The sequence below is a fragment of the Triturus cristatus genome, chromosome 10 (assembly GCF_964204655.1).
Source record: "Triturus cristatus chromosome 10, aTriCri1.1, whole genome shotgun sequence".
Classification (NCBI taxonomy): domain Eukaryota; kingdom Metazoa; phylum Chordata; class Amphibia; order Caudata; family Salamandridae; genus Triturus; species Triturus cristatus.
The window spans coordinates 1,161,105,243-1,161,118,527 of record NC_140593.1 but is presented as its reverse complement, the minus strand read 5'-3'; the positions used below and the strand labels follow the sequence as shown (position 1 = coordinate 1,161,118,527).

Genomic DNA, 13,285 nt, shown 5'->3' with positions numbered 1-13,285 from the left:
GCTCGCTTACAGTCCTTTGATTTACGGATCAGCCTCCATGGCTTTATCGCCCTCAGCGGGCATCACATGGCACGTGCCCATGGAGACCAAAGAGAAGATCCTGAAGGGAGAGTATATCGATGTATTTGACCTCATTAATGCCGGGGTAATCCCGGGTAAAGCCAGGGTAGGTAAAGAGGGGGAATACAAGCAAAAGAAGGTATGGGTGGATTGGTCGATAAAAAATTGGATCACAGGTTTTGCTATCTATGAGGCCATCATGGCAGAAAGGTACCCCGCGGTGGCACCCCAGTTGATTAGTTATATTTCCTTGATTCATAGGGCAGCTTCCGAATTCCCAGGGACGGGTTGGTTACAATATGACACCAAGTTCCGTCAAATGAAGGCAGTACACCCTGAGATAGCATGGGACCAACGTGAAATTAATGTGTGGCATGCGGTGTTCTATTCTACGGTTCTCACGAATAAAGCTAGTTACCCGAGTCAGAATCAGTCCTTTCGGAGTGACAGGGGAGCAGGGGATAAGAAACAGGCCTGCTGGCAGTACAATAAGAACGAGTGCACCAGGGGCGCAGCATGCAGATACAAGCATTGTTGCTCCTTTTGCGGGGGACCGTCTCACCCGGAAATCAAATGTTTCAAAAAGTCAGGAAGGCCGAGAGAGCAGCCGGTCCATAATGCGGCCAAGGGACGGCCTCCTCAAGCATCTGAGAAATCTGCCAACTCCCATTAGGATTCATGTACTGACACACCTCCTTAGCATGTACGGCAAATTGAAAGAGGCCCAGTTTTTACAGGAGGGTTTTGCGTCTGGTTTCCGCATCCCTTCCTCGGCCACCACCACCAGTGTTCCTCCTCGCAACCAAAACTCAGTGCTGCAGAACATGGAGGCGGCGGAGCACAAAATCAGGAAAGAGGTAGCCTTGGGGAGGGTGGCGGTACCCTTTAGACAGTTGCCGAAGTCAGACCTTGTGTGCTTGCTGGAGCAGGGTTTTCTGTTGAAAATGTATTGGGTTTTGAGCTCCGGTTTTGTCTATGTGTCAGGATTTAAAATATTAAAATGTAATCACTAATTATCGTTTTGTGCTGATTCTGGAATTAAACCAACACTACTAATAAGAGAGACTACACGTGGGAATGCATATATGTTGCTTATTAAAATGTGCGGTTAAATAAATGACGAAAGTGCTATTTGTTTTATGTTCATGCTTTTTAATAACGTGAGCTAATGCTGAAGTATGTTGCAGATGGCTAGATAATTACATACACATAAGTGTATTAGTGGGAATTAACACTGTTTAGTCATTGCGATGATGTAGTAATGTTGTTTGTGTTTCTTTCGATGAAGATGGTTCGTTTTGGCCTAAGAGAAAATGGCTGCCATTTACAGCCTTTGCTCGAGTGAAAGTGACGTGACAAGAGGCTCTGCTGAACTCGGTTGAAAGTCACCTGACCGCAGCCTCTGCACAATTTGTAAAGCTTCTGTGATGACAGCGATTCTGGGCGTCCTGCCAGTCTGTTGAGTTGTCCTTGGATGAGCATGAAGCCACAATGAACTATTCATATTGAGATGGATCAACTATGGTTCCGAGGAAGGATGATTGTTAAAGTAACATTTGTGGAATTGAGTTTCCTTCTTCCGTCTTTTTATTTTTGTGATTTTTCCTGAACGGAGGTTTTTTTCAAATGTAGCGATGCTACATCCTTTCCTGCTCACTCTGCTCAGCGGCTCAACGGATATCCAGTGCTAATATGTTGCTTATATTTTGTAAGATTGACTATAAAAATTGTTAGACTAGGGAGGGTCTAAGGCCACTTCTTCCCGAACTTATGCTGGTGAGGATCGATGCTGTAAGGACAACGTCTTGAGAGACTCTACCGAGAGACCTGTCCTGACCGTTTATGACATTTAGCTAGAATAGGTAACTATGAGAATGATGATTTTTGCTATTGATTGACTTTCACTCGAACTAATTTTAGATAAAATTACCTTATGTTTGAATTACAGTGTCGGGTGGTTATTTCTTTGTCGATTATTGAATTTCTTATTGAATGAATGAATGAAAGGCAATTTATATTGCGCAAGACAATAACCCTCAGGTATCAAGGCGCCTAACAAAAAAGATCAGAAAATGATCAGAGAAGGAGACAGGAAACCTTACATGTAGGCTTGCCGAAAGAGAAGGGTTTTTAGAGCAGAGCGAAAGTGCTGTAAGGACGGGAGAGATCTCAGGTCCAGGGGAAGGTCATTCCACCACTTAGGAGCAGGAGTGGAAAAGGCTCTACCACCCCATTTGGCTCTTCGCACACGGGGGGCAGTCAGACGCAGTTTCCCAGAGGAACGCAAGTTCCTTCCGGGAGTATAGTGGGAGATGATGGACCCAATTCCTGTGTCGCTATTTTTGGCAATAGCTCTGTAGGTCATGCATAGAACTTTGAACCGGATTCGGTGTTCTACCGGCAGCCAATGCAGCGTTTTTCTGGCTGCAGTGGCCGAAGAGCGTCTGGGGGTATCCAGAACAAATCTGGCTATGGCGTTTTGGACTACCTGTAAGCGCTGCAGCTGGCCTTTGTTAAGCCCAGCATACAGTGCATTACAGTAGTCCAAGCGCGATCCGATGAGCGCAACAGCTATTTGTTTTCTTGCCTGCAGGGAGAGATAATTCCTGATCCTTCGTATGGTATGAATCAAACCCCAGCAGGTGGAAACAGTTCTGCTCACCTGGCTGCCTAAGTCGAGGGCAGGATCTATCAGCACCCCGAGGTTCTTGGCAGATGTTGTAGGGGAAGGGCATGTCCCTAGTGAGTCAGGCCACAAATTGGCTGACCAGATGTTTTCTTTCCCCCCGAACACCATCACCTCAGTCTTCTCCCCATTCAGTTTTATTGTGATTACTGTTGTTTAGATCATGACTCAGAACATAATCAATCAGGTCGCATTGGCCTATCTGTAGATGCAGAGTGTTCAAGGAGTTCTCTTTCAGGTTCGATGCGGGTAGAGTAATGGAGTGTATGTTAGTCTGATGGGCCCTAGCGAATGATGAGTGTATGTGCGTGTATCTGTGAAATTACTCTATCTGTGGAAGTAGGGAGATTTTATATGCTCTGATCTGCAGCATGCTCACCTCTAGGTTTGGTACCTAAAAAAGAGGCAGGGAAATACTGATTGATTCACAATTTGTCCAGCCCCCCTGGTCTTTCTGTTAATGACAAGCTTAATCCAGTGCTATGTACGGTGCGCTACACAACATTCGACACTGCAATACAGAAGCTGCAGGCGCTGGGTAAGGGAGCTTTAATGGCTAAGTCAGATATTGAGGCAGCTTTTCGACTATTGCCCGTACATCCTGAAGATACAAAGTTCTTGGGTTTCACGTTCAGGGGCGAGTTTTTCATTGACCTCTGCATGCCCATGGGGTGCTCAATCGCTTGTGCAGTATTTGAGACTTTCGCCAGGTTCTTAGAGTGGGCAGTGCAGCATTTCCTAACATCAGTTGCATCTTATGGAGTTGTGAATTACCTAGATGACTTCTTGTTTCTGGGCCCCCAGGGGTCGCAGGCTTGCAGAATGGCCCTGCTGGCCTTCCAGCACTTGACTAAAGCACTGGGCGTGCCACTGTGCGCTGAGAAGACGGAGGGGCCAACTACTTGTTTAACATTCTTGGGCATAGAAATAGATACAAGAGAAGGGGTGTGTAGGCTTCCAATGTCGAAGGTGAATGCATTCAAGGTGGTCATCGACTCCTGTTTGGGGGCCCGGAAGGTGACTCTACACCAGTTGCAAGTCTTGGTGGGTCAGCTGAACTTCACCTTGAGAGTCATACCGATGGGCAGGGCCTTCTCTAGGAACATCGCAAGGGCTATATCTGGGCTACGCGCCAAGTACCATCGCACTAGGTTGTCGGCAGAAGTGAGGAATGACTTGGCCATTTGGAAAGATTTCTTGGAAAACTTCAATGGGTCAGTGATATGGCGAATGCCGAGTAGCTCCAATGTCGAGTTAGAATTGTTCACCGATGCGGCAGGCAGTGTGGGTTTTGGCGCAGTGTTAGGTCCCAAATGGTGCATGCAGCATTGGCCTGAGGAATGGGTAAGGCACGGTCTGACTCGGAATATCACTTTTTTAGAACTGTTTCCAATCATTGTAGCTTTGCATTTGTGGGGAGATATTCTGACAAATAGGCACATTGTGTTCTGGTCTGACAGCAGGTCTGTGGTGATGGCAATCAATAATCAGAGAGCGAAATGCACCTGGGTGCTGTGCCTTTTAAAGGAGCTAGTGTTGCAATGTTTACGGCGCAATGTATTGTTTACTGCTAGACATGTACCGGGAGTAGACAACTTAGCCACTGACGCCTTGTCCCGTTTTAAGTTGGCAGAGTTCCGCATCCAATGGCCGCAAGCAGACAGAGAGATGACGAACTTCCCGGCGGGGCTATGGAAGCTTGGTGCCCCACTGCCCCTGAATTGATAACAGCGTCCCTGGCCCCCAAGACTAAGTGTATGTATGAGAGATCGTGGCAGTTATATCAAGATTACCTAAAAGGGGTGGGGATAGTGGAGGTGTTCTCCCCCACGAGTGTTTTGGGGTTCATAGTAGATCAGAAATCCAGCGGAAAGTCAGTAGCAATGATGAAAAGACAACTATCGGCAGTGGCTTTCTTTGCCGGTCTTGGGGGGGCCGCAGACCCAACAAAGGATCCTAGGGTGAGGAGGGCTGTGAAGGGCTGGGAACGGCTAACCCCGGGGGTCAAGGACAGTAGGAGACCCATAGATGTAAGCAGGTTGGTAAATATCCTGGAGATACTGCTCAAGATTTGCTTCTCGCCATACGAGACTCAATTATTTAGAGTAGCATATGCCTTAGCCTTTTTTGGGGCTTTCAGGATTTCTGAGCTGATCCCTGCCTCTAAGGCAGACAGGGTAGGGGGCATACGGTGTGAGGACCTAATCCTGTCGGGAGAAACCCTGAGAGTCAGGGTCCGGAAATCAAAGACAGACCCGTTAGGTAAAGGCACATGGTCTCAGCTGGGTGCAGTGTACGGGGTTACATACTGCCCAGTAAGTTTGACAAGGGAATATCTGCAAATTAGGCCACAGGGGGGAGATAGTAGGGTTCTGCTGCATGGTGACGGTACCCCCCCTCACTAGATTCCAGTTCACCAGGGTATGTAGGCTTGCCCTGATTAGATTGGGCGTAGACGCGACGGATTTCACATCCCATTCGTTCCGCATCGGCGCGGCTACAACGGTGGCGGGTTTGGGGTTACCTGAAGAGACAATTAAGAGGGTAGGCCGCTGGAAGTCCACGTGCTATGAACGTTGTGTTCGCCCACAGTTAGTTTGAGTGTTTCTGGTTGCCTCCCGTTGCCTCCCATTGTCCTGTTTTTATTGCGTTCCATCTTTACTTACTCTAGGTTCTACGTCTCAGAAGCACCAAGTATGTTGGTGCGGCCACTCTTTTATTCGCAGGGCGGAGCTTGCCTTCAAGAACTCACGCGAAGAAAAAAGACAGGAGGTCATTGGATTCGTCCACCATTGGGTGGGGGTAGGCGGACAACATTTGGCCGAAGTACCGAACGATTTGAGGGGGGCCTTGAACAGAGGCATGCCTACCCCCGACCTATTAGTGCTGCATTCAGGAGGCAACGATATGATCCCGGAGGGAAGGAGGGGCGTGAAAGAGTCCTTGTTTTCAGTCCTAGCAGTGGTCAGGAACATGCTCCCCAATACGTTATTGTTGTGGTCCGAAGTTATACCTAGGCAAGTGTGGGCGCAGGGAGCTCCTCCGAGGGCAGTGAATAAGTCGGTAAGGAGACTAAATCAGTCGGTGGCGGAGATCCTAAAGAAATCAAGCATCCGGACCATAAGGCATAAGTTGATACAAACATCAAGGCTAGAACTTTATGCGGCGGACGGGGTACATTTGTCCGATGCAGGTAATGACTTATTCATACACACAGTGCTAGGAGCCATCGCGGAGGCACTAGAGCGCGGAGGGGGAGGTCGCGTCTGCCAGTAAGCACCTCGCCCTGTGGCGGGGTCCTGGGCAAGAGGAATGAAAGGGACTCCGTTAGTCGGTGCCATTTTTGACCCCAGAACAGGTCTTGAAAATCATCATGGGCTCCGGGCTGGCGAGAGATTTGGGGCTGACCTGCTGGTGGCTTTGGATTCTCTAGCTCTACCCTGGAAGCCGTTTGTGGTCACAAGTGGTGGCAGATTATTTACCTGCGGCTCTGTTGACCGGAGGGTGGTCAACCTAAGGAGAGCAGGCTATCTTGGTTGTGGCCTGCTGGCACAGCCCGAAGGTAAAGCAAAGGCCTCTTGGAGGGCGGGTTGTAAATATAATGACAATACGTGATTTTGAGATTTATTTGAATGCTGTGGTGTTTATAAGAAAGTGTTTTAAAAGATTCTACAAATAAAATAAGAAGGGCCAATGGAATAATTGGCCAGGAAGTAATTTAATAAAAACGTACACACTGTGAAGACCAAAGCTGACTCAGGTGTCTCTTTGAGAGAATGGAGAAGAGTGGTGATGAGAGGGGGGGGGGTACAAGTGCGCTTTGTATGCCATCTATGAAGGGCGCCACCCCTCCTAGGGGGCGTGGCGCCGTTAGTGGCAGCAAAGTGACGCCAGAGTAGGAATCCCTTCCGGGTCACGCAACCCGGAAGTGGATAGGACACCAGGTAGCAAATACCGGAAGTGCGTAGGGAGAAAGGAAGGCAGGTGACCCCGGAAGCAATTTGTGTTGGCGTGAGGCTTGAAAAGCCAGCGAGCCAGAAGGCGCCCCCTCTTTGTCCACTCTCCTGCCGAGGTCGGAGGTCGCGTTTCAAGTTCCCCACCCACCCATCCCTGAAGTTGCGGGGTCCTGGGCAAAAGGAATGACAGGGACTCCGTTAGTCGGTGCCAATTTTGACCCCAGAACAGGTCTTGAAAATCATCATGGGCTCCTGGCTGGCGAGAGATTTGGGGCTGATCTGCTGGTGGCTCTGGATTCTCTAGCTCTACCCTGGAAGCCGCTTGTGGTCACAAGTGGTGGCAGATTATTTACCTGCGGCTCTGTTGACCGGAGGGCGGTCAACCTTAGGAGAGCAGGCTATCTTGGTTGTGGCCTGCTGGCACAGCCCGAAGGTAAAGCAAAGGCCCCTTGGAGGGCGGGTTGTAAATATAATGACAATACATGATTTTGAGATTTATTTGAATGCTGTGGTGTTTATAAGAAAGTGTTTTAAAAGATTCTACAAATAAAATAAGAAGGGCCAATGGAATAATTGGCCAGGAAGTAATTTAATAAAAACGTACACACTGTGAAGACCAAAGCTGACTCAGGTGTCTCTTTGAGAGAATGGAGAAGAGTGGTGATGAGAGGGGGGGGTACAAGTGCGCTTTGTATGCCATCTATAATGTTGCATCAGAGCTGGCGCCTACCTCATTCTCATACTTGCCAATTGCAGAAAAATCTCACTGTTTGAGGAGGGGGTGGAACCTTGAAAGGGGCGGGGCCTCATGCCACTAAATACCTACGAGGCTCCCCACCCCTTCGTCAAGCCCCCTCCTCTGAAAAAAACAAAACAAACCTTGTTGAGGCTGGTGCCAATGTCCTGGGTTTTTGTAGCACACCTTAATGGACATCAGCAGTTCAAAGCCTCAGAAAATGAGCTGGAAAACCACTACTTAAAGTAGTTTTCAGCTTGTTCTTCCTGCTCCCTTGTGATATCGGCTCCTCACTGCGGGACCGTGTGATGGGAGCCAATGTCGTGTGACACACGGTGGCACAGTGTGTGTTGGCACGTATGCATTTGCATTCTGCCAAGTCCTCATTATAATCAATGGCATACCTTAACGCACCCACTTCTGCACCTTCTCTTTATAGGCAGGGACACTCGAATTATGAGGCAGAGGAGGACCAAATTATGTGGCAGGGTCAAATAAATTATACAACAAGAAAAAGATAGTTATACAACATAATGCCGCACATTTTTGTAGTAGTATGAGTTCATTATTTTGTCATTTTTACACGTGGTAATAATGCCTAGGAAAAGAGTTCACCATATTAGTAAAAATTAAACTCCCAAATACAGCAATAAGTAAACTCAAGATGACCAGCCAACCTTTTTGAGAAAGGATCCGGTGTGCAGGAACCCAACTCTCCATAATTTTTGTAAATATTTATGTGTTTGCGCTAGAAACAAAACATTTTTTGTTAAACTCTGCAGATTATGTAGTCGATGATGGATTACGTGGCAAATGCTACAAATATATAATCATGCGAAACCCACTGCAACTCCACGGGCCATGCAAAGGCCACTCGAAGGGTCCGATTGTGAGTTTTACGGATGAAAGATAAGAGTTCAGGGTGAAGGAGGACATTACCTCCCACCCTGATGAACTGCCTTCCGCCGAATTTAGAGGTGAATGCTGTCCCTGCGGCCATTACCGTACAATGGTTCCTTTTCGTGTGCAGGTGTTTGCTAGACAGCCCTCATCAGATTTCCCGTCCCTTCACAAACATTTTATTTTGTTTTTCAGAAACAAACTCACAAACCTCCAATTTGTTTATGAAAAACGAAAAACTAGCAATCCCCACCCCTTATTCACCATCCCTTTTGTAATGTTCTGCTAGTGAGATAACCGGTAGAATGTAGTCAAAGGACGCACCCGTGTGCAGCAGGTGTGTCCTCAATATGTTACCCGGCCCGGGGGTCTCGCGTACCACGTGGGTCACAAGTGATACATGTGGGCGCGGGCAAGTGGGGCCAGTTCAGAACCACCTGCACCACCACTGCTAAAAACCAAGGGGCATATTTACAAGGGCCATATCTCCGCTTTTTTGGCTTTCAAAGCCAAAAGAGCGGTGATAAAAAATATCGCCCTATTTACAAGAAGGTGATAACATGCATTAGCGCATGTTAGCACCCTTTTACCCGACGCCTCCCTTTGCATCTCTAATGAGATGCAAAGTAGGCGTCACTGGGCAGTACAACCTTCTAAATATCGCTGATGTACACATCGCAATATTCACAAGGCTGCCCACGCGTTTTAGCAGACGTTAGTTTTTGGAGAACACAGCTGTTTTCTCCAAAAACTAACATCTTCTAAAATGCAGACTTAGCTATACTTACCATTGGGGGTGGATTATTCTGATACGACCACAGGGTCGTATCAGCAAGGTTATCGCTGTTTTCCATGGAACATCGCTGGAAAACCAGCGATGTTCTATGGAAAATACCGCTATCGCTGGGAAATTATCGCCATTGCTCTATGCGTTGTTAATACAACGATAGCATGGCGATAATTTCCTGCGATAGCAGGTTATAAAATTACTCACGCTGAGAGCGGCCAGCGATACTTATCGCTGCCGCTTGTTAATATGCCCCTGAGCCACTTGTCCTGAGTGCTTTATTCATAGGCCTGCCGGCCACACCTTCCCTGCAGTGCAGCAGCTGACTGCTGCTCCCCCGTCATCGCAGCGCCAGTCAACACACATTTCAATAACTACAACATTTAATATAAAATGTTCTTGCCAGTTTATTAAAATAGCTAGCGGTGCAGAAATGTGCTGCTAAACTTGAATACAGCTGTACAAGTTTGACCCACTTTCAGCAGCATCACAACATCTTGACTGGCTGAACTGAGTCCTAGTGCTCCAGCAGGAAGCAGTACACAGCCGACTGTTATGGCCTATAGGACTTTAGTTTATATATTTACTTTCTCATATATATATATATATAGAGAGAGAGGAGAGAGAGAGAGAGAGAGAATAATCTCCTTCAGAATTATTGCCCTCTGCTCAGAGCGTTAAAAGCTGTTATTTTTCCATCACACAGTCGGGGTAAAGTTGAAGGCAAATTGATCTCCTCATAGGCAGCACGTTCTAAATACAAAGTACTTAAAGTTCAAGCATTCCCAGAAAACTGCCTGGCAAATTGGATAGCTGTCCTTGCTTCGACCAAGATGTTGTGCTGCCTTTCTAGTCAATTAATCCACAGTAAAGTCCATTACTACAGTATGATATCCATTCCAAAAAATATATATATATATAAATATATATATTACCTACTGGCGGTCGCCAGTAGGTAGTTATAGTTAGGACCACGTTTCCATAGGAAATCCGCAACATTCTATTTTGAATAACTTTTGCGCCGGTCGACGAATCCTCGCGAATTTTTCAAAATAGGTGGGGAGCTACGCTCCGCTCCTACCCTGAAAGTCTCGGGGGGATTCGTCAAGCGGGGGCTGAGATAAAAGGGGGGTCCCAAAACGCATTTTTCCCATGCATTTTTCCATAGGACCTTTAGACACAGCTACAGCCCGAACGGCTGAACAGAATTACTTGAAATTTGGCAGAGAGGTAGTCCTCAGGTCAAGGAAGTGCCTTTTGTAGGTTTGGTGTAAATCTGTTCAGTAGATTCTGAGAAAATAGCCTTTAAATCAATATATATATCTGAGCCAGCTTACGGTGCGCTTACGGTACGCTTACCGTACGCGTACGGTGAGGTGCGCGAGCGCGATTCTGATTGGCTCTTAGATCTTAGTAAACATTCGAATCGGCCGAAACCAGGAAGCGGCGGCCGCCATTTTCTCTCTCGCACTGAGAGAGTGGATTATAAATCAATGGACAAAAACATGTAAAGGCGGCTGTTTGGACAGCTCCAAAGCACCTAGCCATGTTGAGGGAGTCCCCAAAGATCCCCCAAGGGCAAAAATGGATTTTTTTTTTTTTCGCTAATTTCGCCGATTACGCTTACCGTACGCGTACGGTAAAAAAATAATTTAAAAAAAAAATCATCCACACTCTCCCCCCCCCTGTGTTCAAATGGTGCCCGACGTGCACCATTTGTGCATGGCTTATGACATTTATGAGAAAAAGTAAAATATTACCTTTCAAAACTAAGTGCATCATATGTCCTCCATGTGCGCACGGTGCGCGAAGCGCATCGTGCGTACATGGCCCATCTAGCGTAACGTGGGCACGCGGTGCGCGTAGCGCACTGCGTGCCCACCGTGCGTGCACGGCACTAACTGCGTAAAGTGGGCGCGCGGTGCGCGAAGTGCACCGCGTGCTCACTGTGCGCGCACGGTGCGCGAAGCGCACCGTGCGCGCACGGAACGAACTGCGTTAAGTGGGCGCGCACGCCACGAATGGCGTAAAGTAACTTAGCATTTAAAAAACCGTACAAATTCACTGAAAAAACCATAGGTTTCACACACGTTATAGTTAAGAATTAGCATTTAAAAAACCTTGCAAATTCACTGAAAAAACCATAGGTTTCACACATGTTATAGTTAGCGGAAATTTTACTGATAAAAAACCAATGAAATTCCCCCGTTATAGTTAGTGCAGGCAACTATAACTCACGCGACCGCAATCTTCTGCTGATGACATATGTGTCTTTATGAAAAAAAAATATTTGTAATATATGTATAGCTAAAAATTTATGGAAGAAGACATGGGCAAATAAGTGTCTAAATACAGTATTAGCATCAGCAGAGGATTGCGGTCGCGTGAGTTATAGTTGCCTGCACTAACTATAACGGGGGAATTTCATTGGTTTTTTATCAGTACACATATATATATATATATAGACACACACACGCAGGTTTATATTCAGACACACACACACATATATATATATATATATATATATATATATATATATATATATATATATATAGATAGATATAGATATAGATATATATATATATATATAGATATAGATATATATATATCTCGTGCCGGGACACTCCTCGGAGTAGCTGTGCACATTAGAAGACTAGCTAGCATAACATATATATATATACAGACCTTCCTCACCTGTTGCTTCAAGCTCGAGTCAAGTGCCTCAAAGTCTGATGGTGGGAAAGCTTTGCGTCCTTTCAGGAGTTGACTGGATTTTGAATGAGCCTGAAGTCCTTTTATAAGACAGTCAGCATTGAGCAAGCAAGCTAGGCGTTCTCCAGTGGGAGAGGCTGCCTGGAAGCACCTGGCAGAGATCAACATGCTGCTCCTCCCATTATGACACATACCCAACATAAACTATGGAAAAGGTCAGGAAAACCGCAAGGTACTGGAGGCTGGCTTTAGAGATGTTCCTGATAAAGCGATATTAAAGACAATAACAACAAAGGATAACAGTCAGGTAAACTCAGTCAAATTACATGGAACATACCTAAGAAAGTTAAGGTAGAATTTAAAAAATACTGAAGGTAAAATGAAACAAGCATTTTCAAAGCAAGTAGGGCTCACCTTTAAGGTCCTGGGACTAATCTATTAAGTCTGGCAGTGTTTGTTGGTTTTTGCACAATGTATAGCCAAAGCCTTTTCCAGATGGCTGTTGAAGCATGCATGTGGATGCATGGGCAGGAATTTTGGAACAGAGTTTGTCACATCTTTGTAAAATGGCCGCCATGCCTGAGCAAGCTTGCCCACGTGTTCACACGCATACACACACACACACAAAGCTATCTTGTAATTTTGTTACCACGTGACAAAAAACATTTCAAAATGGCTGCCTACACACATGGACAAGTATGGGTGGCAATCTTAGATGGTTTTGTCAAGCTAGTTTAGGGTATGGCCCTATTTGACTCCACCATAGTTTACTTTTTTGCTCCAATTTTGAAGTGGTCCATCCGTGTCATGCAACACGTTATACTCTTAATTATTACTGCACACAAACACAGGAAAACAAATGAAGATGTAGGGTGTTGTTTTGCATTACTTACTGTAGGATGTCACTCCAAGAGAAGACTGCTAGGAGCTCTAAAACAGTAGTTTGGTAATAAGCTAGTTTGCTGTTAAGAAGCATCCACAAAGTTGCCAGAAGTGCACCTAACTATAATTTCCCTGTAACATTTGGTGTTTTCAGTGAATACATTTATATATATATATATATTACCTACTGAAGGTCACCAGTAGGTTGTTATAGTTAGGACCTCATTGCCAAAGGAAGAGTGTTTTTTCTTTTGCCAATAACTTTGGTGCTGCTTGATGAATATTAACGGAATTTATATACTTTAGTGGTTCCAGCTGCTGTGTTGAAAGTTTCGGGGTGTTCCATTAAGCAGGGGTGGAAAAAGGGGGTGCCATAACGTGTTTTCCCCATATTAATTCCCATAGGACTTTGAACACGACTACAGCCAAAACGATGGACGCAATTACACCTAATTTGGCAGAAAGGTAAAATCTACCTTTACACAGATTGCGCGATATTGTGTAAAAATATAGATATTTAGGTTTGCAGATTCTTGCAGAGCATTAAGTGATCAATGCCGAAATCT

General features: G+C 46.0%; 1 protein-coding gene across 2 annotated transcripts in view; it reads right to left on the bottom strand.

Moving 5' to 3' along the window:
* The window catches only part of LOC146796831 (metalloproteinase inhibitor 1-like), a 51,426-nt gene extending 39,517 nt beyond the window's left edge, over window positions 1-11,909 (bottom strand). Inside the window, exon 1 of one of the 2 annotated variants that reach the window (XM_085630237.1) lies at window positions 11,820-11,909. The gene's annotated coding sequence lies outside the window, so the exon portion shown is untranslated. Of the gene's footprint in view, window positions 1-11,810 lie in introns of both variants that reach the window. The other variant, XM_085630238.1, reaches the window with a different exon arrangement.
* Between the last annotated feature and the right edge of the window lie 1,376 nt (window positions 11,910-13,285).